General features: G+C 48.2%; 1 protein-coding gene across 5 annotated transcripts in view; it reads left to right on the top strand.

The window, feature by feature from the left end:
• LOC116850500 (CUGBP Elav-like family member 2) overlaps positions 1 to 27900 on the top strand; it is a 561960-nt gene that overhangs the window by 115686 nt on the left and 418374 nt on the right. For 2 of the 5 annotated variants that reach the window (XM_032828835.1, XM_032828832.1), the window contains exon 1: positions 23734 to 24693. The exons of 1 other annotated variant lie outside the window; for it this stretch is intronic. The gene's annotated coding sequence lies outside the window, so the exon portion shown is untranslated. Of the gene's footprint in view, positions 1 to 18394; positions 18693 to 23733; positions 24694 to 24770; positions 27414 to 27900 lie in introns of those variants that run through there. 2 more of the 5 variants (XM_032828836.1, XM_032828838.1) reach the window with 2 other exon arrangements.

Below are 27900 nucleotides of genomic sequence, written 5' to 3'. Positions count from 1 at the left end.
AGAGAGAGAGAGAGAGAGAGAGAGAGAGAGAGAGAGAGAGAGAGAGAGAGAGAGAGAACGAACGAACGAACGAACGACAGACTAAGCCGTCTGAAGACTAACGAACTCCGTCGGCGACGTGAAACATATTTTTCATATCTTGCAGGAACGACGACGCACTCGCGTTGACGTGCGCATCCTTAATGACCGATTGTAGCCCAGACAAATTGAAGCTGAAGCTCATTTGCTTAAAACGTATCGCGGGAATTACTGGCGGCGTAACACCTGCTGCTCCATTATAATAATTATAACCAGGCCGTCGGTAATTTATTACACCGGTTATGTCGCGCTACCCGGTACTTGCGAAACTCTGTGGATGTAAGTAATATAACGCGCTCTCGCGTTGCCAACAAATATGCTGTGACGCCGCATGCTGCCTGCAGCACGCTTTTTATACATTCTTAGATTATAGTTGTGAGGCGCGCGCTGCAATTTCTACGAGTCACTTGAGAACGACGTTCCTTCTGTGAATTGAAATTCTCCAATCGAGAATCTTCATCCGCGAACGATCTTCGTGATACGACGCAACCGTATATTCTTCATCTCTCTCTTCCTCTCTCTCTCTCTCTCTTCCTCTCTCTCTCTCTCTCTCTCTCTCTCTCTCTCTCTCTCTCTTTCTCTCGACATTTTCCCGTATCCGTTTCCGATTCATTCGCGCTGTATTCCGCGATACATCGGTAGATGTATTTTTGTATGAATTGCCGCGCGTTTCTCTATCGACAACGGTTCCCGGCGAGTTAAAATTGCATTAACCGGACACTCGTGCGCCCGGCGTGTAGTTCCCGATAATTGATTCACGACACACATTCGCTGCGGTAAATACCAGTATTATCGCGTATCCCGCGTAGTTTCCACTTCCGGGAGTTACGACGGTTGAAGGAAAATAAATCGCGGGGCTGCGCAGGTCCGAAAAGTTGGAAAAGTGCGGCGAAAGTCGCACACATCGGATGCGCCGCGTTTCAATGTCCGCGAGCGCGCGCACACACAGGTAGACGCGCACTTGCCCAATTTCGCTAATGCGTTTCGCGCTGGCCTATCCAATCTGTAGCGCGAAGGCTGGCTGCACAAATGATGAAGTTGCAAGGTCGCGCGCCGCGAGTCCCAGTTTAAAGCCTGACAAATGCCGCGCCCGCCGAATATCGCGTTTTCGGTTACGCTTCGCGATCAAATGGCCACGGAATTCGTCGGGAATACCGCAGCCTGAAAATGACTGTGTTATCTTATAATCTCGAACGTGCAATTTTCGCAGGCTCTTCATGTCAGTCGCAAAAAAGGAAAGCAGAGAGAAAATTCGTATTGTTCCGAGCCCTTTTCTGTTTCGGGTTGGTAATCCGCGTAACCGTGCACCGTCGCGCAATAAGAAACAAACTGCCGGCGCAAATTCATTCGATCGCGCACCACGTGAAAGGTACATTGCTTTTGTTCGCTTGTTAAGCCTCGCTTATTAGAGAGAGCTGTCGCGTTTGAAAGTCGCGATTGAAAGGTATTGAGAGAAATAGCTAGATTTCCAGCTCGGTGCAAAACAGGCAGTTGATCTGTTCTTGCGTGACGTTTACGTCGAGGTTCGCCCTTTATCTCGTCTTATCTCGAATTATCTCGTCTCTCGATTTCCTGTTGTATTCTGCGCTCGTGTTACTGCGCTGTTACGCGTGCGAGATTCCAGGAAAAATAACAAATGACGGCGGGGGTGCGCAATAAATTTGCGTTTGCATAACAAATTTGCCACGCGAGCCGTTTATCGGCCGGTAATTACTTTCGCACGGTGGAAATGTTTGGCACGCGATGAGACGGCGAGATCGCGCGCTCACGGCCGTGAAAACAATAAGCGGCCAAAGAGAGTGGGCGATTTTTGCGTTGCATTTTGAAATATCATGTTTCGGCGCGCGCGCGAGCGAGCGAGCGAGCGAGCGAGCTGGCGCGGCGACGAGTGCCTACAGCGTGTGAATTATATTTCTGCGTCGGAAGTTTACATTTCGGATGATCGATACATCCATCGAGTGCGCGGGGTTCGTCGAGAGCGAAGTGCTGACAAACGAGTTGGAAATAGTCGAAAATGTTTTCGGAGCGACGCTCGCGCGCGCAACGGGCGCCAGATGGACATCCCGCGTTTCGGAAATATTTTCGCGATGTCGATGCGCGATACGTATCTCTATTGTATCTCTATCGATACGACGAATGCCGCGCCCGCCCGTATAGTATCTTTCACTCGCGACCCGCCGCGCGCAAACGGCCGGATGTATTCGCGGCAACAGTGGAAGGAAAAGCGAAAGCGGGGACGAGCGTTACGTTATAAAATAAATATGGTCCTTGCTTGGTGCGCGCGTTCCCGTATACCGTTGCCGCGTATCTCGTCAGTGCGCCCGACGAAAGCTAAATTTTGTGTTTCTAGAAATAGACGAACGGCTGGATTCAAGCATCGCCGAATACGCGTCCTGGACACTCGTTTGCGCGTGTGTCGATTTCAAAATTAAAACGTATACTTCAAGAGAAATGCCATAGTGTATATTTTCAAATAAAACGGCGAAAATAAAACTCGACAATGATAGGGTATCGTGATAAAATTGCGCGCGGCATTACTGCTGAAACAGTGATAAATCAATCTCAGTATCTTCAAGCGAATACGTGTAACGTAAAATAATGATGAAAATTTCTAAGATCGCTAGAGTGCAATTGCAATCGCGATTAATCGCCTTGTCAATTATCCGGTTATCAAATTTTCACCAGGGACCAATCAGTTTTGTTCTCTGACACATGTCGTTGAGAACATGAATATGTAATTAGGATTACTGCCATCGAAATGACGATTTCAAGCTTAATAATCGATCCTCAATTTCGATCCTTTTTATATGGAGAGAATATTTTCACTTCTTCATATAAATTCTCCTCTATTTCTATGTCTTTGTAGAAATCCAGATATGTAAATTATCTTGCTGAGGAACATAATAAATTTCACTAGTATAGCGTGTGTTTATACACCTTTCACTTCTTAAAATATAAGTAGCGTATTTGAGATGAAAGGATAGCGAATTACTGCGGAACTTCGGTCTGTTCCTCGCCTGCAAAATCCTACAGTAATTTTCATAATAAAATTCTTTCCGTGTGCACACTACATTAGAAAAAAGACTCATACATTTTTATCCGCATCTAGAGATTTGTCCCATGGTCCTATATATGATTAAGTTTGTCTCCACCAATTATCTATTTTGTATAAAGTGATGTCGTCGGATCTCATAAATCTCGCAATGTAGCATAGAACCTTGTTAATAATAAGGATCAATTAGGGCCCATAACATCACGTTATACAAACCAGATATAGATCAATTTGATCAGGACCATGGGATCAGTCGGGTATGTTGACGGAACGAAGCTGCTGCACGAACAAACCCGAAAGTATCAAGTTCGCCCGCCTTCGTAAAGAGCATATCACATGTAGCTAATTGCTGATCCTCCGAATTTCCGCGCGCGCGTTGCTCACTCTCCGCATTCTGTCGCTGCTTCCTTTTTAATTCGCCGGCAACGTTGGGCAGAAGTAATTACGCGTGCGAAGCGATCCGACGACATACGGACGATCGGGCGGACGTACGGGAAAGAGCACGAGGAAACGATAGCGTTTACGATCGCGTTTATCGGCTATCTCGTTACAGGCTCGTCGCGGCGCTGTTTCCTTTTTATTGCTCCCACCTACGTCATCGATTATCGCGGCGAAAAATTGCCGGCACTTGGCGCGGATTCGCGCCGTTTCTCAATCGGATGGCCGCCATTATCATGTACGCGCCGCTCCACGCATCGGCATTGACTACAGTTGAGAGGCCACAGAGACCAGCGAAACTACCCTCCCGATAGTCAGAGACAAAGACGACTGCGCTCACAGATTGTCTGGCATATTAAATTTGTAATGCGCTCAGAAATGCATGAAGAGATATAGGTGGCTCTTGCGACCGGAGAGCCAATTATATTTTTGGATGGTACGTCGAACGTTGCATGAACTATGCATCATGGATATTAAAGCGTCAGATTCTCGTTGGCTCGCGTCTGCCATCCGTCAATTATCCGTAGGGCGACCGAATGAATCCATGCCCAGGTAATTAATCCTCTCTATCGATTATAAGTAGACGTCCGCTCTGCGACTGTTTAATTAATGACGACGTTTTCGTATTTCTCTCCTGCGAGAGGCCGACGTAAAATCGGAGAATTTTGCTGTTCGTATCGGCGCGACTGAACTTTGTAGAGTCTTTCCGTGGTGTAGTAATCGACCACCGAGACCTCGTCATCGAGTGAACGTACCGATCGTTTGGAACACCGCGTATACACGTTCGACACCTTGCACATGTACTTTATATCGCGTGGGTCGGAAGCGCAGGGCGTAGGCAGAGGGGAGAGCGATAGAATCTCGCACGTTTAGGGATTCTTTAGTAGGGAGAACGTATGTAGAACTCCCCGGTGGATTCTCCAGCAGGTCGTACGTTCGCCGGAGAATTTCATAGGTAGCACGTGTCTTTATGGTTTATGCGTCTGGCCGCGCCACGGATGAACCCCTCCGAAGATATAGGATCGACATCGGCTGCGGTATTTTATTGTGGTCGGAGCACCGGCCGCGATTCGATACCACAATAAACTAGCGGCGAAGCGCGCTTTCATTTCTGATGTCTGTCAAACGGTACCGCCGATTGATTTTTTATGTGCGCAACTTTTTCGCCGGAGAGGGTCTGCGTTTTCTCTCTCGGGTTTCTCCGGCGAGCTTGGGTTCCGACGGAATCTGCCAGCTTATCGTCTCAAAATGTCGGATGTTGTAAATACGAGTTGTTTCGTTTTCTTCCTGCCACGCGAACAGAGAGGCGGTGAGGATGTGTTGTGTTTAATTGAAATCAGAGCTGCAAAGGACGATTGTTGTTGCAATTGTTCGCGATGGATTGACGGTGAGAGAGATTGGCGAGAGTGCTCGCGGCGTGTAAAGTCGGGACGATTCCTTGCCGAATTACCGAGAGACGCGCAATTAGGCTCATCACTGGACGATCGATTCATTTTTAAACCGCGATGCAACGTCTCCGAGCGGATAGAGCGGCGGGGGGAAACTCGGATGGGAAACTTATACCGAGCGATATCAGCGACGTCCTGGCCGGCTGCCCAATATACCTCCGAGTCGTTTTCACTTCGTGATTCCGTTCCAGCTTGTATTGACATCGGTTCCCCCCAGAGCCGGACGGTTAATACGCTCTCGATACTCCCTCCCTCTCTCTCTCTCTCTCTCTCTCTCTCTCTCTCTCTCTGTCGTTCCTTGCTTCCGGATCCCGACGTGGAGTTCTGGATTGTCGGAAGCTTTCTGAATGGGGAGATTTTACAGAATGAGCGGCTTGGTCGGCCGCAAAAATATCTGATGAGAAATGTAATCGTCGAATGGACGGACATATTCTTTTTTATTTTCGAGACTGTAACCGTGCGTTGATGAAAATATTTTTTTTTCGATCCCTCCCCTATTTATTGAAAATAATACAGTGCAATGTGCGTTTTAAACAGGATGATAGAGTCTATTTTTTTTTCAACGATAAAATTATAAAATTATATTAAATAAATTTTCATTAGTAACCCAAGTCGAAATTTTGGCTCCGCGATTCTATAAATGGTTATTTAATGTCATTTTCTTCATATTAAATAGTTCTTGAAAAAAAATTTACTTCAACTAGAATTATTTACTTATAGAATTATTTACTTATAGAATTATTTAAATATCTTAATATTCTATCTACTATTTAATTTTTATTCTTCATTTCAGTCAGCTATGTATATTTATTTCTCAATTTTGTTTCTTAATTTCGGTTAGCTACTCGTATATATTAATCATGTAATTTAGTGCAAATAGAGGATTCACGATATATAAGAAAACATAAAATAATTTAATGAAGATGAGACGTAAATGGGTAAAAATACAGATTTTCATTCTCATATTCTCATTTTTTTTCTACTGACAATAAGCGACCATTTAAAATATGCTTCAAATTTAACGAGAAAATTTAATGTAGAACAGAATTAATGTAGAAAATTTCGACTCGGGATTCTCCGTTTGACATTAGCCAGCTAACCCCTCTTCATCTTGATTGACGATAATTAGCCTTATTAAACAAATCACTCGCGCGAACGAAGCGAGTTGTCGTGTTTGCGCCGTCGATCCCCGTCTCCGTATTCAGATGTCAATCTTTGCGGGATAAATTCCGGAACGAGAAATCCGCACGGGATTCCCATCGGTCTCTGCATGACGCGGTCGTAAATTGCGTATCTGGCAGGGAATCAAGAGAGAGAGTCTTCTAGTCACGCCACATTATTTTCTGCGCCCGACGGAGTACAACGAGGTGTAACGACGAGTACCGAGAGAAGTTTTCCCGGCAATGTGCGGCGCCGTGGCCGGTCGTCACTTTTCGCTTCGAACACGGAAAGTCTTAATATCGTCGTAGTTTCGTTTGCCGCGAGACGATCTAGACGAGCAACGTCGCTTTAGCTTTACCATTAATTTTTATCACGCGTTAACAAGCGACAATAAGTACATCGGCCGAACAAATCGATGAGAGTATACATTGTTCATTTGGTTCGACGTATTTTTATCTCGGGTCTTCTAAATAATGCATAGTGTTCGTTTTACTAGTCTAAATGTATTGATTAATTCAGCAGGAAACGTTGAGATTACGCGTAATCGCTATTTATCGTAGAATTTGCAATTATTTCATTGTATGTAGTGCTTGTTGTGAAGTGCTACAGTTTCCTTGATAATCATTGTGCCTTACACGGCAGCAATTCGCTCCATGAGAAATACCGTAGGGAATTGCTAACTTTGAGTGCATCTCTAATTATAATTCCGGACGTATGACAAAAAAGGAGAGGGAAAAAAGAAGGAAGAAAATTTCTCCCTCGTACTCCGTGATTCACTCAAAGTCGGCTCGGTAAAACGTAACGTTCGCTACGGGAGAATGAATAATATGAAAGAGGTTTTATGGCCGTAATGCCGTAATGAATCTCCACTCTTTCCAAAATATATCGCCGCCAGTTTTGCGTCGCGCGTAGCCAGATTGCTGCACCGTGAAAAATATCTCCACGCGAAATGCAGCGGCAAGACAATTTCGTCTCGGAAAGGGGTTCACCTCTCGCGAAATGGCAAATTTCAGCTCACGGTTTTATTCGATGAATTTTATTAAATCAACGTTGCCTTTATCGCGAGTGGATGCTGCCACGGACTCTCTTTCGAAGCACGCATCCATCAAATTTCGCGAAGCAGCGCGTCACACACGTTCGGTAATTTATTTACTTCATACCGTAAAAATAAAAATGGTATGCATTGAAAGCGTCACCGTTGATTCAAAGCACGATAAAATGTCACGTGCGCGCGCACGAAGCGAAATATTCTGTACATTTTTTTTTATTTTCTCCCCTTTTTTGTCAAAGGAATCAAGTTCAATTCCGCGTTCCTGACGCATTTTTCGGCGGAGTTTGCTCGTTTTATTTGTTGCAGCTTTCGTTAGTCCGACAGTCGTGTCGCTCGTAAATAGCCCCGTCCCTTCAAAACTCATAATTGCGCTTTCTGATCGAGGAGCGTGGATTTATTACGCGCGCATGCGAGGTCGCTCGCATGATAAATCGCCGAAATCTTATGGAGCCAGTGCGGCAACACGTTGCAAAATACAGCGGACAACACATCGCACCGAGACGACTGCCAGAATCTCGTTACGGAACCTGAAGGATATCGCGTGCGACGATTATTAGGGATCACAGAGAGGCGTCTTGGGTTACGCAAGCACGTAGATTAGAAAACACAGAGACAACCAAAAGCTCAAAATTGAACTGTCGCATTTCGGACACACGGCGACATGTTATTTTCCTCCACCCCTCTCTGAGGCAAATTCATGTATTTTTTGCGACCAGCGGCTCACTCTCTTGCCGTATGGGTCCTACCTAGCCTAACGCTAGATTTTGAGCAGTATGATGTCCATTCGGATGTAACGTTAGGTACGGACGTATAATGGCTACGATACGTTATCCGCGACACGTAACACGAGAACTCGGCTCCGTTACATTATTTATCACTTCGTGGTCATTTGTACGGCTCCGAATATTTTCCACCGGACGGATGGACGGACGGAAGGCGCTCCTCTCCTCGTGCGCTTCACCCTGTCGGGCTGATTTAAACTCGGTCGGGCGCGTCGCTGCGGCAACGCGAGAGCGAAAATAAACCGTCGGACTCCTGCATGTTTGATAGCCGATTTCAGTTCCACGTCGCTCGATTCACGATCTCCGGATCTCCGGCCATCCGGATGATGATCGTCGCGCGACCAGCGGCGTCGTCTCGCAGCGCGTTCCTCGCGCGTTTAACGGTAATGGCGATTGGCAACCGCCATTCGAGATTTATCGAGAAGAAATCGCGGCTCCCCCTGAGGGGATCGGAGAAAACAATCGCGACGATTTATACATCCTCGCGGAGGACCCGAAGGATCACGATCGCGAAAGTCTAACGGTCGTAAATTGCGCGGTTGTCCGATCAGATAATTAAAAATCGATATCGGATGAATGCGCGTTTCCACGCCGTGGAACTTTCGCGCAAACTTTTGTATCTCTCCCTCTCTCTCTCCCCCTCTCTCTCTCCCTCTCCCTCTCCCTCTCTCTCTCTCTATCTATCTATCTATCTATCTATCTATCTATCTCTCTTGTCGAGTCCCCTCGCGAGGCTGCCTCGGTCGTTATCTTTTTACGCGGTATCCTTTTCTATGAATCCGTAGATTTCTTTCCCTCCTCCTCTCGTCTCGAGTCTTTATCGATTTCTGCCGGTATACAAATCCACCTTCAGGTAACATTAGTCACTCCGCGCTTCCACTGACACACAGTGGTGTTCCGGCCGACGGACCCCGGCCTGCTATATAGCTTGGAGAGACGTCGCTATAGAATCAACCCTTCTCGTGCTGGTACGCCCTCACATGCGCATATCGGCTTTCGGCGCCAACTATCTCTCTCTCTCTCTCTCTCTCCCTCTCTCGTTTTCCAGGGTGGTAGCCATGTGTTGCCACCCTCTTTCCTTCTTCTTCTCCTCTTCCTCCTCCTCTCTCTCTCTCTCTCTCTCTCTCATTCTTCCTGTCTAGGCCTTACTCTCCGATGCCCACACACGTATATACTTCAACACCGCGCACACACGCGCGCGCGCGCGCGTTCACGTGTGTACGTCACGTACTTACGTAGCTGCCGCCTATCTCTCTCTTCCACCCCGGTGACAGTTACAAACGACGCGTTATCTATAAGGATTGTACGGCGAGAGGGCGAAAATGGGGAGCACCTGCTCGCTCCATATCCGTCGTAGCGCCAACCCTACGAACTCCTCTTCGTCCTTCCTGCTCCGTAACCTCTCGACGTCATCTCCGCTCCTTCCTCTGCGCCCGCCGCGCGATCGTGCGTCTCCCGCTACTCTATAAACTCGTGTCAATGGGAACGCAATCACCTTCAATCCTTTTTCGAAGCGTTATATGCTCAAGGAGCGCGCAGGCGAAGGCCGTTGGGTAAAAAGAGGTGAGGGTGACTCGGCCGAGGGTGGAGAACGAGGGACGGCTCCTGTATACAAATGGGAAAGCTGTCCTGGGTCGAGATTAAGTCGAGACGTCGACCGGCCCGGATCGCGCACGGATATCTCGAGGATTCGCAGAGGGTCTTAGCATATTTTAATATTTAGATTTAACACTGCGCGCGTCTATGCTCGAAGAACATATTTAAGACTCGCTGTAATTTTGCGCTACGAGTCGCTGCGCGTGAGCCTTTTTGCGTTTTGCGACGTCTGTAAGTCGAACTGAAGATACTCGCTAAAGATTATCCGTAAAAAATTTCTCTGACGATACCCACGAGAAAGCAGATGCCCCGTGAGCCTAGAGCTCTTATTCGTACATCTTGTGCTTTTTATTAGCGTCGATTAGCTCTATCCGAGCTCGGCCAGCCGAGTTTGATCCTCCGCTTATGTTGTATCCGCACTCTGGAAAACGACAGAGCCGCTTAGCCTCGCACGTAACTCGCGCGGACAGTTGAGCGTAGGTGAAGAAATTGGCTGTAGGAGTTGAAATTCTGGTCACCTTGCGTGTAGCAACGAAGTCTCTCCTTCGCGACGCGACGCGACATAAACTTCATGCGAGAAAGAGAGAGAGAGAGAGAGTCGCGAATGCTGGTGCACTCGGGTAAATATAAGCGTGACGCGAATCTTGGCAGCGACCGCGCGACGCCGTTTTCTTCTCCACCCGCACTCCATCCATTACTCGGACTGAACAGGTGTGTGCGTATTATTGGCGCGAGCCAGCCAGAATCTTCCTTCTCGTTCGCGTCGTCGTCGTCTTCGGGCCGCGCCGCTTTAATTTATCGCACTGAGAGTACGTCGACACCGGAAAATATTCGCCCGCGGCGAAGAGTCGCGTGGTCGGATGACGAATGCGGAATCGTCGCGGAAGGGCTTGTCAAAGGGGGAACCGGCGCGAGGGTCCGTCGGGAAATCGGCCGAGGCTGATGAGACTACGTTCCTTCGCCCGTCCTTCCGTCCTCGGTTTCCCCCTTTGCGACGTGCGCGTCTCTTTTTCCTGCGTTCGATCCCGCCCTTGCTTAAAATTGCGTTCTCGTGGCCTACCACGTGCGCGAATAAAGCGTCGCGTCTCGATATCGACGAATGAGAAAGATAGGAACGGCAAATCGTCCGTGAAAAGCAGCGCGACGCGAAAAATTGCCGACAGGATGCGTGGGCCGTGAAAGAGAGCCGAACTCTACTTTCGAGTGTATTTCGGGTCGAAGAATTTTGGCAAAGGTTCGCACTTTCTCTTTCCACCGCGCTGCGAATGACATGATGCGCGAGATGCGCTCTCTCTCTCTCTCTCTCTCTCTCTCCCTCTCTCTCTCTCCCTCTCTCTCTCTCCCTCTGTCTCTCACGCGTATTCGCAGTCGCAGCTGGATTTATTTTTCGACGATTATCGGACGCGGTGATAAACGCGGTCAGAGTAACGTGTGCGAGACAAGCAGAGACGACGTGGTCGCGGCAGCGCACGCGTGAATGTTGATAACGGAATAAACGCTCCTCGCCAATTACGATTTCACAGGCGCAGCCGACAAGTGACGCGTTGTGCGTGATAAGTGCGGGAAGCGCGAGAGCTCGTATTTACACGCGGAAGTCAACCGTCAAATTGAATAGTGTAACGTAATATGCGGTTTACAGTGAGGAACGAGCTCCCGAGCTTGCTTGTGCACTTTTAACAGTTGACTCAATTACAGCGCGCAGTAGCGTCGTTGATTGCCGGTGGTACGACGCGGCGCGAATTTAATTACACGTCCCGTGGTTTACGCACCCGCGCTCCATTATCTTGAACAGAAATAATAATCACGAAGTGTTTTTCACCGAATCTGGCTAAACGCCGACGAATTATTTCATCACGTGCCTCCTGTGCGCGCATACGTTTCGCGATATTTTATCGCGGCGCGTTTAATTTTTTAAATTTCCAATGGAAATTACATTTCCCGATCGATTCGTCGTCCCGAGATACCGATGTGAACCGAGGAGAGGAAAGAGCGCTAGACTGTGCGCTCGTCGCGCATTTTCCGAAATTCGACTCGGTCGAATATCCGCGGGGATCTTCGGCGCTTTCCCGCGCGAGAAGCCGCGCTCGGTAATCACCTCGGAAGTAAAAAACTTTCGCAATTAGTCTAATGTGAAATCCGGCCGAAGGAAGGAAGGAACGAACGAACAGGGCTTGGACCAAGTTTCCGCTTGACTCAGAAACAGGGTACCCGGCCCGGGAATAACGGTCGTCTCTCATTTGGAGGATCGTTTCTTTTCGGTTGGTTATCCGCGCGCGAGAGAGGAGTCGACTTCTCTCTCGATACAGTTATAATGCCCCAGTTGCGCCGCGCTTCCAAAGTCCGCGAGAAAGATAGCTTTCTCGTGTATGTGCAAGTGCGCGCGCGAGCGCGCAGCGCGGCGAAACTTTCACTATTAAATACTAATTCGGCCGGGGAGTCTCCCGGGGCACCGTTTCCGTTCCGAAACCGGGCCGTGCAAACACCGACGTGCCGCCTCTGTCGTCGACGACGTACGTGCGCGAAGGAGACGTACACATAGTTGAGCCTCCATCGATCTCGGATACGTGTACAGACGTCGGTAATTACTCTCGTATCGTTACTAATTCGCTATTAGATCGATAGATTGGCACGATTATACGCTCTCGTCGGCTCCGGAGAACGCGATGCCTGCGTTCCCGATGCCAGCAATCGTCCCAGCGGAACGCTTCGACGAATATATAATATTCGACATGGCATCTGCTCAATCGCGAGACTCGCATCTCCTCGCGTGCGTCCTCGTGGCGTGTTCCTGCGACTAATTTGCATCGTCTAGCTTGGACCGCTACTCGAGTCGCAATGGTGTTCAGAAACGCATACCGAGCGGCAGAACGACGCTTACGGGAAGCGAGTTGTCTCGAGTCCCGCGTGCCATCGCGCGATGCCGCATCAAAGGCTCGCGATCCAAAAGTCTAAGGTGTCCCCGAAATTAACGCAAGCGATCCGCGTATAACGGGATATCCTTTTCAGCGTGGCCGAGCGAGCCTAGGGAGCGAGGCCTTTGAAATCGTAGAGCGACCAACTGATTAAAAACGGACCGGTCGGTCGTGGAGGCGCGATGAAAGGGTTCTCGTGTAAATGCGCGCAGGGGTTCGCTCGCGAAATAATATCACTGTGATTACGAAAGACGAGAACGCGCGCGTTCCATCAAAGCGATTCGTCGCGCACATGACTGTCGCGCGAATTAGGGTCACTCCATGCCGCATAAGTCCTGTCGTAGGCCCGCGTCGATAAATATCGACGCTACGTTGTCCTGCGCGCTGCGCATACAACAGAGAAAGAGAGACAGACGGAACGGAGCGGGGTAGGTGAGGGTGCGGGGAGACGGGTTTGGGGAAATACGAGCCACGTACTGTAACCCTTCCGCTATCGGTAGAGCACCTCGATGGGGATTGGTCACGGTATATTTGGATCGATATCTTTATTACGATATCCCGCGTGTCGTCCTGGCCCGAAATAATGCGATAGTTGTTGAGATAGACGCGTACAAAGCAGCCGGCCTACTACTGGCTGGCTGATGTCCGCGTGGTAACGACGTCCACGAAGTAACAACGTCCACATTAATATCCGTAATGCTCCATTTTTTGCCAATTCTTCCTTGCAATTCGTAGCGTGTGTAATCGCGTGTGTATCGTAATATATAGAACCGCGATATATTATTAACAACTCGAAGCTACACAACATCGTCGTCTACGTCGAAGACACTCTCTCTTGCATGCAGAAAAATGCATACTGCATTCAAGTCAATGTTACTCGTTTCAAGTATCTCTTATAAGCGAACCTATCATAAATTCATCACAAGCATCAAATTTACCCAAAATACATTCTGAATTCTAGCGAATTTAGCATTTTGACCAAGAATAATTCAGTTTATTTACTAAAATGTTTTTCTAAGCTAAGAACTCAGATGGATCCTTTCTGAAACTTGTGATGAGTATGTTTCACGACTATTAATAAAAAAAATATCCTTTCTTAAAGACTGCCATTACTTGGGAGGAGGAGAATAAATCGAAAGTAAATCGTTTTACTTTTTCGGCAGCAGAATGATATTTTTCCGTACGTGGAACGTCGTTAAAAACGTCTCGTACGAACGTGCGAATCGTCTCATGAAATTTTTGGTTTCACAATCGCTCGCGCGACACAGCCAGTTGTCGTAAGTGAAACGCACGGCAAGCGCATGTCGCGAGTATCGAACCCTCTTTCGCCGGAAGTAATTCGATGTACGCGGCTCCACGTGATTGGGGGTGGTCGCGCCGCGGTGGTGGATCAGCGAGAAAGAAAACGTACAGAACAAAGATAGGAGCGATTCGGTATAATGGAATCAGTCGGCAGACGATCCTCGAGTATCGAGGATACCCCGAGAGGAGGGTTGGGATTCGGCGTATGCTCTCGGACAAATATTATTTTCCGTCGGGGATGCACGCGCTCGGATGCGTCGGGAGCGGCTTAAGCGAGTGCGTCGTCTCGGTCGACGATGCGATCCGCCACGGTTCACTTAATTTCTCATCTCGCTCTCTCCTCGCGGCGGCATACCAACGATTTGCGGTGCACTACATTACTCTCCCGCGCCCGAGACACGCAGTCGAGATGTAAAACCGATTTACCCTTTCCCCTGGCTCCCCCATGCTCGCGTGTGTACGTACGTCGGAAAAACGCGGTTGCCGCGACTCCCGCGCACGTAAGATCTCCTTTGTCGTCGGGATCGGATTATTCCGCTTCGTGATAATCCAACATTGTCCCGACAGCGAGCGCGACGCCCGTTGCAAGTGCGTTTTCGTAATCTTCATCGCGCGAAGAAGCGCTTCGCCGTTGCCACGTCGCCCGGGGTAGACTAGTAAAATCGGTCTCGAAGAGAGAATCTACTTCTCGATCGTAGAGTAATTTTAGGACAATCTGACGATTAAACATTTATGAAGGGAATCTAACATGCGATATTCTCCTACAGCTTATTCTCGTAGACTCGACTGATACTGATTTAATGTTAATTCGGTTACACCCGAAATAATTGCAATATTCAAGACTCGAGAGACACATTACGTCGCGTTACATGTCCCTCACGCGACGATAATTCCGAGCAGTATTTGATCGATCATTTCGGCACGGTTATTACTTCCGCGAAAGTGGCAACACGCCGGTACCGAGAAAAATCGGAGGTGCAGGCGTGCACTGTACGCGAATCCACATGAAAGAGCTCGCAAATCGACTGAAATATTCACGACAACGACGACGACGCTCGAGATCGTCACAGAGACGTCGCGCGCGAGGCACGCCTTTTACGGTTCCAGGGGTGCAAGAAGGGCGAAAGAGGACACGAGGAGAAGGAGGACGACGGGGGAGAGTCGCTTTCGCGAGTGCATATGATCGTCTCGATTTCTCTCGGCGAGGATATCGCGTTGCAAAAACAGCCGGAAGCGCGACACGGCACGGCGCAGGCGTTTTCGATTCATCCCGCAGCGCGCGACTTCGGAAAAGTTGGATGCTCCGTGGCCGACTTTTGCGAGAGCCAGAGACGCGCCCGAGAAAGGGTTGGCGGAGAAAGGAAGAGAGAAAGAGAGGGAGGTCAAGGGTCGGACAGAATATTCCATCGTGGAAAAACGCGAGCAGAGAGGAAAGGCCGAAGCTACACTTCGCCGCGGCGCGCTTTTGAGGCGTCGAGGTCGAGCGTCCCGTAAAAAATGTTATTAAAATGTGTTTGGAGTTGCCAAGGGGGAAAGACGTTATGAATATTAAGCGAGCTCTAGGAGCGCGTGATGCGCCGCTATCTATATCGATATATGCGCAGGTTCGCAAGCAGCCGCGCATATGCCGCCGCCGTCGCCGCCGCCGCGAGATTGATTCCCCGCAGAAACAAGCGGATTCATTAGAGCGCGTTGAGCGATTTCCCCTCTCGTCCTTCTTTCCACCCCTTTACTCGTTCTCGCACACGCGAGAGAAAGAGAGAGAGAAAGGTGCCCTCTCCGAGCTTTTTAAATCCTCATGATAAAAATTATAATCCGTATATTTGTCGAGGTATCATCTCGGCGGTACTTTAATGCATTACAATTTTTCTATTTGCCACGAGCGCGTAACGCGATATCTTTTATGTCCCTACAATTTATTTAAACGCATCTCATCTAATTATGGCGAATTTATCAGAGCGCGCGGGTGTAACTCTGGCCGTTTGATGAATCGGAAGAAAGGAGGGAAAGAAAGGAAGAGGGAGATTCCTCCGATAGGAAGAAACGTGTATTAAATGTACATTGTTGTTCTTTGAACGTACTTTTGCGCCCGTGGCACGTGTAACGCGATAATTCTCCCTTTTCGTGTCCGCGGAAATTTCTTTAATCTCGCTTCCTTTTAATTAAGTTGTTTCTATTACCGTTCGCTTCGGAACCTCCGTCTGAATTCCTTACGGCGAGATAAATCCAGCGAGCACGGCACTCTTTATTTCGCCTTTTCTTTTTCGTTTTTAATAACTTTTAACGGTTCGGACGAATCGGCCGGAACAAAGACCAAAAGACTACCAGAAAATCACGGTGCTGATTCGCCCACTTGGTATACCCGGCAACGTTGTGCAACCATGCGCGAGAAAAAAGGAGGAGCACATGCTTCTCTCTCTATCTCTATATATATCAATCTCTCTATCTCTTTCTCTCTCCCTCCCCCTCTCTCTCTCTCTCTATTCCTCGGTAGCGATGGAAAAGGAAGCCTTTTGTTCCTTTACCATGGGCCACGACCGGGTTAATTAATGCTACGGGATAACCCGAACTTCACTGCCGGTCGAAGTCGTCGCTCCAGAAGCCGGCTAGTACATCGCGAACAGGATGACTTTCTGCATGCGCCAAGTTTCCGCGGAAACTCGAGTAGTAGTCGTTCACCGCACCGGCCGGAACTTGTTAAATGCGAGAGAAAATATCAGAGACGTTATTACGAGAAAAAGTATATTCAATGTCGTTGCCTTTGTCCTTCTGGTATTTTGCCTCGTCTCTGAATACGATGTTGCGAGGAGAACGCGAAGGGCTCGAACCGTCGAGCCAATTCAACATCAGCAGCGAGAGAGGAGTAATTAAAATGTAACGCGCGTGTCTATTTGATAATAATTATCGACGCATTTCAGTTAATCACTCCTCGTATTTTCGTCGGGGGAATGTTTTTCGTATTCGCGACGGATTTATTGGTTCTACCTTCGGTCACGCAGACACACAAGTCGCATGTTAACTACGGCGCGCGGTTATAGAATTCATTTATGAAATTTGCAATAATCGCGAGATTCTACCCCACTGTGCACCGGCAGACAAGTCAACTGTCTGACGGGACGTAAGACGTACGGTGGAGGAGAGCGGCTGGTTAATCTGCTTACTCTCGCATTTAACCCATGTTCTACGCTAGCTATTTTAGATGTAATTCCCGACTGACGTAAATGAGATTGCATTATTAACGTAATTGCCGGCGAGCGTTCGAACTGGCGTCGCTTTGCTAAAAACGGCTCGGAAGGGCGCAGGGCACAAAGGCCGCTTTCTTACGACCGTCACGACGCGACAAAACGACAGCAAACGGAAGTAAAGTAAACATTAATAACGAAGCGAAGTAATGAAGTGGACGCTAAATGAGAATTCGTAAGCTTTCTGGAGAATCCAATTAGAATGCGAAACACGCCGGTGCCGTGTTCCCCGGCTCTGCGGTGTTCCGGCGGACATTATAGCACGAGTAATAATACACCTACATGACAATGCAATTAAAGATTAATACCGCCATAGAGCCACATGCTTGCCGCGCAAAACAGTATTTGAGCGTTCCGGGAGTGGTTAGAAGCGGACCGTGAAAAGGAGGCGAGTTTGGGAATTAATATCCGACAAATAGAGCAGGGTTTAAATTATGTTCCGTTTGGACAATTATGTCTTAACATTATGATACAAATAAGACTACCAAAGCGCTTTAGAATTCTTAGATTTCCCTCTGGGATTTTAGCATGATCTCGACGCGAGAGCTTAATTGAAGAAACCAGGGATCCTAGTCGAAATTTTCGCTCCACATTAATTGTGCAAATTCTGTCGAAATTCAAGCACGAATGGAAAGTCTCGAGATATAACATATCAGCTAATCAGAAAGAGAAATAAAAGAAAGAGAGAAGAAACTTATTTTAAAATAATTCAATATTTTATTATCTCAATATAATTATATAAAACTTATTTTTACACACAACTGCAGATAGCATATATGTTACATGAAAATATCTAAAAAAAATTAATGGAAATATTTAAAAATAACTCCTTTCCTCTTTTCTAATTTATTTTCATATTATCTTCTTATTAGCGTTAGAAATTATAATAAAATTGGGAAACTTATAAGACGTGAGAAAGGAGGTGTTGTAAGACATCAGAAGCCTGCTCCATCTGGCGTCCTGTATTTCGTCCTGATGTCAACTCCTGTGGTTGTCACCGTAGCCAGGCATTCGACGGTCTCATGCGAAAGTACGAACCGATCGGAGACGCGGCGGAAATTAATAATCGCAATAATAATAAAATGTTAATAATAATCGACGAAAATCGTATAATAAATCGTAAATGCTACGGGCAAAACTTTTCAGGCGTACTGTACTGATAACTTACCCGAGCACTTTGAAGGTTTTTGTTCCGAAGATTTGTTGTGGTCTTCCGGTCGCCGAATGTTTACGTTCAACGACAGTTGATCGTCGCGCGATAGTGACGAGTAAGACTTTTCCTCGTTTGCCGTATTGTTTTGGGTTTTTCGCGCGTACGTTTCTGTGACCGCGTCATTATGTGTCGGGCCGACGTGCGGTAAGCACATTACGACGCGGCTCGTCGTACGTGTCTCGATGCGTTAGTTGCAATCACGTTGATCGACTGAAATATTTCGCTCTTGTGAAATATCGGATCGTGCTGTCGTCGGCATCGCGTTCATTAGCATACTTCTCCGATCGAGTCGTATTTACGCGAGCGTTAGTGCTGTGACAAGTGATTATCCAGTGTCCACGGAGCAGCCCGGAGTAGGATGGTGAATCGAAAGGCAGGACGCTGAGATGTGAGCAACGATAGATCGTATATTCCAAGGTATGTCAAATAATTGATCATTTCTGAATTTAACGAACCGAGATACCCGAGTCGAAATTCAAGCCGGTATTCATAGTTAATTGTTATTTTATAAATAATGGCAGCATCGTGAATTTTTCAAAATATACTTCTCGATTTATATTCATTTTATATCACAGCAAATATTAATATAAATAATTGAATATATAAAAATACGAGACGGTCTGTATAAATATAAGTAATTATTTAAAGATTGTGAATAATTTGAAGCTATGAATACCAGCTTTATAATCTATTGTATAAATTAATTTCCACGCTGATCTTTACGTCTAATAATGCTTCTTGGATGAAAAGTATTGTGATGTCTATATTTTGCAACGCCTTCTTTGTCTGTTTTAACCATTGTCAAATATACAAAATCCAAATTTAAATCTCTATTAATGAACAGCATTATTGGACACACAACTGTCTAATCTTTGTCTTTACAGTTTTCTTTATTAGCTCTTTTAAGAGCTTCAAATATCATCGAAGCTTCCAATGCCAATAGAAGAAATAAGAAAAAGATTATAATTTAAAAATGTATTATTTATTTATACCTATAGTTTCTATTATTTACCCACATATTAAGTATTTAATATTTATTTCTCTCACATATTCTGTCTGCAGTTTATATTACAATAAACTTAATAAGATGTGATAGTATTATGTTAGTCGTCAGTTACCAGTGACTGTCATGGCATATTCAATATATTAAATAACTACAATAATTAAGTTAATTATATAATTATTTGTCTATAATTATATAAGAATAAATAATATATTGCTTATCCAAATTAAGAATAAAGGTTAAGTGCGAATGGAATATTGAGATAATTAAATATTAAATAATTCATACTCTCCAATTCATATTCTCCTTTTCGGGCCTTATGGCTTAATACGGAGAAAATAACAGTAAGTACCTATTTATAAACATATCAAGGTAGAGGACAATGGCTTTTGTGATTTTATATCTCGAGATTCTCTATTAGTCTTTCAAGTTCGACGGAATTTGCAGGACTAACAGAGAATCAACATATCGACTCGGGAAGAAACGACAGAAGTACAAGAGTATTAACAAACATTTCTAATTTTACAAATATATATATTATTTTTGCTATTAGCTCTCGTATGAGAAATATGTGATTTATATATGATGTATATATCGTATTATTATTCGATACGACTTTTTCTTTGGCCTTTGACTTGGCCTTTGCGACCCTTTAACGAGTAAAATCTAAACGAACAAGCGAGCGATCGACCGATCGATCGATCCCTTCTTTCTTTTTTTTTCACCGCAATGAAACCTTTCTGAATTCTCTACTCATTGTAGAGCAGAAACTAAAACTCCCGAGGGCTAATCTCCGCTCCTCGCTGTAAAGTTCTAAAAAGTTCCACTCTCGAGGCGGCAACTTTGCCGTCAGCGGCACCCTCTTAGGGGGTTAGAAAGGTGTGGGCGGGGGATAAAGAGCGATCGGATTCCAGCGGAAATACGTATTCGCGCTTGGAAAAATCGATACTCAGGAGAAAAATATCGCCTCGTTCGGTTACGCATTCTCATTTCCCGCTGACTCGCGCGTGGCGTTTACCCGCGAGAGTTTGCCGAGTCATAAATAACATTGTAACTAACGTTATTATTATTTAGTCTCGCGCGCAACAGTCGGTTTTTCGAGTCGGCCTCCGCCACGCACGCCTCTCGCCCTTTCATAAGCCGTAAATAACGTAAAACCATCGGGAGGTGCTGTTTCGCTCAACTTTTACGCTGCGGTGCGTCTGTAAGTGCTATCGCATTAACGCCCACCACAAGTACGTTCGAAGAGCGAACAGACGAATTCACGAGAACGAGCTTCTGAATTTCCGCAGACATTTTTTTTGGATAACTTCTCTCCGGAGATAGAACAGCAGGGGGTGGTGAGGAGCGCAAATTCTGATGGAAACGCGCGCGCGCGCACAAACTACCGTATAGAACAGATAGCCCGGGAAAATATTGTTTCGATTCCATTCCTCGTTGCCTTACGTTTTTTGTCAGTTTTGCAACATTCACCTGTTGTTGAATTTGTCCTCCTTACATTCAATTCTTGTTAACGCGCGCATTAATATACTCATATTCGGTGCTTTCAAAACGTTGGCGCTGCCGAGGAAAGACGTGGCAAAGAAAAATATCTTAAGTTAACTCTCTTTCTCTTTGACTGCGTCTCTCTCTCTCTCTCTCTCTCTCTCTCTCTCTCTCTCTCTTTTCTCACACACACATATATACACGTAACTTGCGTATCGGAAACGGTTTAACTTAACTTTGGCGCGGATCGATTTTGCAGTCCGAGATGCCGCATTTGCAAATGACAAAAGCGACGACCTCGATGCTTTGCGCAGCTGCTGGTATCAATATCACGTCACAACTGTGCACGGCAAAAATTACATCGCGCCCAGTCATACGTACTCGACTCATTTTTCACCGAAACTTTGCACAAGTGTGCGCCGCGCCTCCATTACGTACATTTCGCACATTGTATGTAACAGCATATACTATAAGGCAATGTAGAAATTTATCGCTATTAATTCTTGTTCGTAATTTGTGCCTTAATTGGTGATCGTTACGTAAGCATGAGCCAAGAATTCAAAGCGCCAACCTCGAAGGAGGCGAATTCCCGCAATGCCGCGGTTATTATGGAGCCGCCCAATACTTGTCGACTCGCGAACGAGAGCAGGACGCGAGCGTATGCGAATTAATCATCACAATCGACATTCCTCGCGCGCACCTACGACTTGACCGATGCGGACGGTGGGACCCGGTCACGTGCCGAATTTAAGAGTCGTTCCTCTTGAAAATGCTCGTATATTCTCTCCCGAAGAAAACGACCCTCGCGCACGCTAGGAAAACTCAACGTGGGACGAATAGTAGATTATCGATATGGCACGTCGGTTATTTATCGCCACAATTCCAGCGGCCATTATCATTCGTAATTCAGCGTTCACGTGTGATAATAATAAGTCATTGGCGGAATTGTAGCCGCCAATAATAATCTAATCGCGCTAATGTGGCATTGGGCGGCATGCGGAATCCATTTACGCGAATTTGCGATACGTCCGATAAGTCCCATCGCGCGCGGACAGTCATGACTGTTTTATGATATGAATCTTTATCGATGTCACGCTGAATTAATCGGCCGCGAATTAATTTGCGAACGGACATATGCGAAGTGACGATTATGACGAATATGATAACAACGAGAAACGGGTTTCCGCGAATGACGAAACGTTTTCGTCGTCAGCTGATTTTTCACTTCTCATAGTTACGCTGGCCGACACAGCGGTGACGACAGTTGAAAATTTCGCGAGTTTGCTTATCGTGCCTATCATCTCGAGGAGACGGATCGATCGCGTCGCATTCGAACGGCATCGCCGACGCCTTTCGCAGCTGGCCAAGCCGGCATCAGTCAAGCCCGGTCGCGAACCTCGTCGCGAACTGCCGTTGCTTTGTGCGACCAAGGAAACGCCGCCTGTTAACGGCGTTGCCACTCCAAAATTGCGGCAAAGGCGACGCCGGGGTGGGGTTGGCCCCGGGGGCGCGGATGCATTAAACAGGGGCGAACTTGCGACAGTCGTGACAAATGGCCAAGTGGCGGCTATTCGCGGCTGCATACTAACGTCATAATGGAACACGCGCGGGTGCACGCGCCACCAAAAACCGCCTACCACATAATTACGGTTCTTTGTAGTGTCTCGGTGGCCCATACAACGACAACGGTTGTTACGCAGATACCTCCGGTAATTCAAGGTTCTCGCGGTCCAGCCACCGTTGCGTCTCGTTACGTTTTCTTGCCCGATTATTCGCGCGCGCGCTCTTGTCACGAAATCACAGGTGAAAACGCAAAGCGGCGTCGGGACATTTCTCCGCGACGCGAGACGCCAAGAGCTCTGCTCTCCGGCTCGTGAAACTGGCTGTTGCGCGGTTGGGAATTGTCGAGAAAACGGATGCGCGGGGGGAGGGGGGCTCCTTTTGCTGTTCGGAGTCACCGCGACATGTTGCTGCATTTGGTGGCGTCAGCGTTTTTCCTCCGGGCGGTAACGACGACGAATGACGGGGTGGCAGCGCTTAAGCGACGAGAGCATGCGGTTTCCATCCCGAAAACGGCGACGTCGCGCTCTGCACTCGGAGCGGCGGCGACTTCATTTACTCTGGCTCATTTCTCGTGACCCGCTTGCATCCGCGATGATGGCCGTGAGTTTATCGCTCCCGCTCTTCAAAGATATGCACCCGTATACATACACGTAATGCCCTCGTTGCGCCGTGATATTAACGAAAGACTCGTTGTTTATCGCGACACCTAAAATTTTCCGGGGCGGTAATTAAAGAGAAGTGCACTTAATAACGGATGAGAATTTTGCATCAAATGCCGCGTTAATTTGGCGAAAGTAATCGACCTATTTTGAAGCATTCACACGAGACACGAGGCCGTGAAAGGTTTGACCGGTCGAATTGTTGAAGCAATTTGGTGCCTCGTGTATCGAGAGACTATCATTCGAATCAATTAAGACCCAGTATCGAAAGAGATATATCTATCCACCTCTCCTGCACCATCCTACACCGCCTGCTCCGTTGCCCACATTGAACAATTGACAGAGAGAGAGATACAGCAGAGAGGGCATAACGGTCAAACGACTGTTCCTCTCCCGTTCATCATCATTACGGACTATGATCTATCGACACGCTCGTGGCCATCATCACGTTGCCGTCGTCGACGTCCGCCCTCGTGGTTGCAGCGACGCTGAATGACGCGGTGTCGGTGTGCTCACGGGCTCGGATAGGGAAGGGACGTCAGGGGGGACGAAGTAGCAACCCGCTGAGGGTGTAGAGGCGTCGGTGGCGCCTCCGTGTTCTGGTGGGGCAGCACCGCGGCGGCAGCGTAGGTGGCGGCGACGGCAGTGGAGGTGGAGGTGGTGATCGTAGTGGTGGTGGCGGCAGCGTCGGCGTCGGCGGTGGAGGCGGCAAAGCAGGGGCGGACAGGCGCGAGGCGCCGTACCCGCGTCACCTCAGTCGACGTCAAGCCGTCGCGACGACGCGTGCGTATTCTCCTCTAACGTCGGTACCCACGGAGCTCGCGAGACTCGCGTGTTCCACACGCGGCGTGACTTGTCGAGCGCGTGCCCACCTGTTCGCGCGTCGGCGAACGCGATCGCGACGGGTGGTCGAATGCTTTCACGCAAGTAGTGCGTCGCTTCCTCCACCACGTTGTCCTCATCGTCGTCGTCTTCTTCGTCGTCGTCGGCGAGCACGAGGAGTTGTCAGTGTCCTCGAGACCGCTCTGATATCGTGAGCGCGCCAAGATCGGCTCGGGTAACTGGGTGCGAGGGTAATACGTGCGTTCTGGAGATGTAGTCTCGTGCGAGAACACGACCGGTCCGAGTGCTTCGATTGTCTCTCGCTCATAGACGGAAGGATCGCCGAAGGGTACGCGCAGAGAAGAGCGGTTGTTATTGACTGGTGGTGCTCTTGGTACGGTATCGGATTTTGATCGAGATCGCGGATCATTGTTCTGTGTGGAGAGACTGCGAAACTCCGCCGTATGTAGTAGGACGGGTGTTTCGGGCTAATCGAGTTTGTCCCGTGTTGACTATCGCCGTCGACAGGGCGAAAGGATTATTAAAGGATCACCGGGAGATATACCTATTGACTCATATCGGCCTGTTTGCGCGGATCATCCCGCCGCGGAGGACACGAAGGCGCTTCTCCAATAATCCTGACCGGTAATCGAGTAACGTCGATTGATCCGCGGGAGAATCATCGTGGAGGCTCCGGGATAATTGGGATTCCCGTTTGTACGTGATCGCGACGATGATTCGTAACATGTCCATGTGATTGGCCGACCGGTGTGAGGGACTCTACATCTCTTGTGTGAAGAGCGACTCGCGAAGAAAGCCGACAACGGGATCGGGGAAGGCTCGTTGATTACCAGTGTAAAACAGCCCTTTGAATTATGACTGTCGGGTAGGTAGACCACTTGTGATCCCATTATGCACATATCGCTTTAGCGGGGGCTGAACGCGGTTGAAGTCGCTCGATAGGCTGACTCCGCGAGGTGTACGAGTGCGTACAGCCGCGAGACAGCTGTTTCGCGTACAAACCCGGCGCGCAGAAGTGCGCGCGTTTTCGAGTTATTCCGCGTGTCCACATTCTCACGTTCCGTTCTGTTAATGACGCGCGCGCGGCCTTTTACATCGCACATTCCCTACGTCGGTCCGAAATCGCGGCTCGCGCGCCGCCACACGTGACATTTAACACAGCATTTAACGCACTATGGCCTGATATGACTTTAAAGCGACGTGTTCGCTTCGTGAATTTCCAAATTTCCATCCCAACGCTGTGAATCGCCGCGACCCATTTCGCCAAACGTACGGCCCTCGACAGGATAGGAAGTCGGGACGTCGTCAGTTGCTATCGCTCTCCCCGTTTCGATATTGGAGAGCAAATTCCTCTTTTTCGAAGCGAACTATTGCTTCTACTACTACTACTACTACTACTACTACTACTACTACTACTACTCCTACTACTGCTACTGCTACTACTATTGCTACTACTATTACTACCAGCACTACTATTACTATTCCGTCTCGTTCCGGGTCAGTTGTCGCTAAACTCGACTCGCGAAACGTCGGCACCTTCTCGTTCACAGAAACGCATCGATCATAGTACGCTTCGCGTGCCGGAAAATCACGAGAGCCGCGTGGCGCCGGCGACGCGTTTCGCGTCACGTTCGCCGTGGGAAAGTCTGTACGCGCGTTGTACGAGGAAGTTTACGTTCTATCTCGCTCGGTTAATGTGGAGAGCGCCGGCCATTCGCGGAAAGAACGAAGATAGTCTCGAGCAACGCTCGCATCAACGCGCATCGGGCTCAACGATGCTCACACATGGAAACGTACTAGGTCCTCGTCGTAATATCGAAACCCGTCTTCAATCAAGCGATTATCTGGCGAGTCGTTCTTATCGATTATTAGCATACGGTGTCCTTGAGCTCGCAAAGCATGTGGTAACGAAGACGCGTGCGTTCAGCTGTTGTCGCGCTCGTTTCTGTTTCGCCGTCCCGAAGCGACCGTTTCACGGCTCCGTTCTGTCGGTGCCACTTATACGTGTTCTTTTGTTCTTTTACATAATATCTATTAATAGCGAGTGTCTCTCGAGTAATTGTTCGCACAGACGTCGCTGTTCGGCCTTCTCCGCTCGATACTGTGCGACGAGAAACAGAGAGAGAGAAAGAAAGAGAGAGAGAGAGAGCGAGAGAGAGAGAGAGAGAGTGTGCCGCTGGCTCCCGTCGTTACACCAAGTATCGATTGCGTCGTTGGATCGTTCGCCTCGTTATACGCTACATTAGACCTGGTCACGCGCGTTACACGTCAACAATGTTAGGATTATGAATGCGTCGCATTCATGAATCGAGCGCGCGAGCATCGCGACCGGCGCGCGTCTATGATCCGTTTGTTGCGAAACTGGCGCAATTTACATATCGGTAATCTAGCGCAGCCGCGTTTTCCATGGATATTAGAGCCGAGTTTACCGTAGTTTGATCGACACACACTCGGTCCGTTCCGCAATTGTCTCTGTACAAAGACGAGTAGATTCAGCGGGGAGCCTAGCTTTTAATTTCGACCGACGTTTGTGCGAGAGCCACAGTTTGAGAGCAAACTGAATACATCACGTTCATTCAAACCGGTGTTTCGCTCGTTTCCGCCGCATTTTGCGATTTAACTCACGGCACTCGCCGTGAAATAAGCGGCTCGCATAACGCGCCGCGATGAAACACGATGATCATTCGTTTTCACAGATTTAATTAACATTACAGCGGAGGTCGCATTATAAAACGGATTTTACGGCGTGCGATCACACCACTTTCGATTTCCTCTCCGGCAGCCGACTTGATCCCGACGTTTAATCACTCGACTAATCGCTCTCGGCGTCGCGGGCTTTTCATCGCGAGACGATTACCGCTGTCTGAACGTGCCGAATTACGAAAGCTCACTCGATCACTTGCGCACACTCGACTCGAACTAGTTCCGTTTCATTTTTGTAAGAAATGAAAGTTGACCACGAAAATCGATCGTAGATTCTTTCCACATGCAACAGAAGCGCAAAGCTGCAGCAATATCAGTCGGCGTGTCCATCGTAGAATTTTTATAGACAATACAGCGGGCAATAGTGTAGACAATAGAGGATAGACTCGTTACAATGAACACTTAATGTCAACGAGCTCTGGGTCACACGTACATAGGACAGGTTAAATCCGCGAGATACGTTTCGACGGATCTCTCCCGAAAGAGACCTTTCCGTTGCAATGTGGGTCGAGCAACCCTGCGTGCTCTCACTCCGGATCGGCACGTTGCTTTATCGCGGCACGTGATGCTCGTGCCAAAGTCGCGCAAGCCAACCAGCCAGCCAGCCAGCCAACCACTCTCGCCACCCGCGGTATTGTCTGCGCTCGCTCGCTCGCTCGCTCGGCCCTGTGCCGTTCTCTCCTCCGTGTACCTTCTTTCGATAGTGAGAAACGACACTGCGAAGTGGAGAACCGAATTGTGTCGTCCGCGGAAGTTCTCGCGTTTGCGGGGCGAATCGGGAAGAGGTCGCGTTCGCGCACACGGACGACAAGCCCGGCCCCGAAAGAGCCTTGTCGAAGCTACTATTTTCCCACTTTGCAGACGGAGCACGAACTCGAGGAGGTGAGTACGGCAGGGCCTCGGTTCGGTATTAGCGAAAACGACGCCAAAACAAGTGGCACCGTCGTGTTCGTTTTTCCACTTAATGTGCGAACGCTCGTCTCTCTCTCTCCTTCTTTCTTTCTTGCTCTCTCTCTCTCTCTCTCTCTCTCTCTCTCTCTCTCTTTCTCTCTGATTGCGCGCGAGCGCAATCCTTCCGAGGGAAACTCTAGTTGCGCTACGTACTACGAATGAAAAATGATTCGGCGGTTGTGACTTGACGCGAATCAAACGCAACATCGAGTTAATTGCTTGACGTGTTCAAGTGCTGTGGACACGTGGAAAAAAACAACGTACTCGATACGTCCCCATTTGCGCGGAAGTAAGGCATATACGACAGCAGAGAGGTGTAGTACACGACGGCGTAATCGTGGCGGCGGATAGCGGGGGTGCGGGAAGGGTTGACGAGCGCGGACGCGCGCAGATGGAGAGAGCGACGGCGGGGCCGCGT

Source organism: Odontomachus brunneus, unplaced genomic scaffold (assembly GCF_010583005.1).
Source record: "Odontomachus brunneus isolate Ranch 3 - 2012 unplaced genomic scaffold, Obru_v1 Obru_scaffold_147, whole genome shotgun sequence".
In the NCBI taxonomy this organism is placed as follows: domain Eukaryota; kingdom Metazoa; phylum Arthropoda; class Insecta; order Hymenoptera; family Formicidae; genus Odontomachus; species Odontomachus brunneus.
This window is presented reverse-complemented; position numbering and strand designations above follow the sequence as displayed.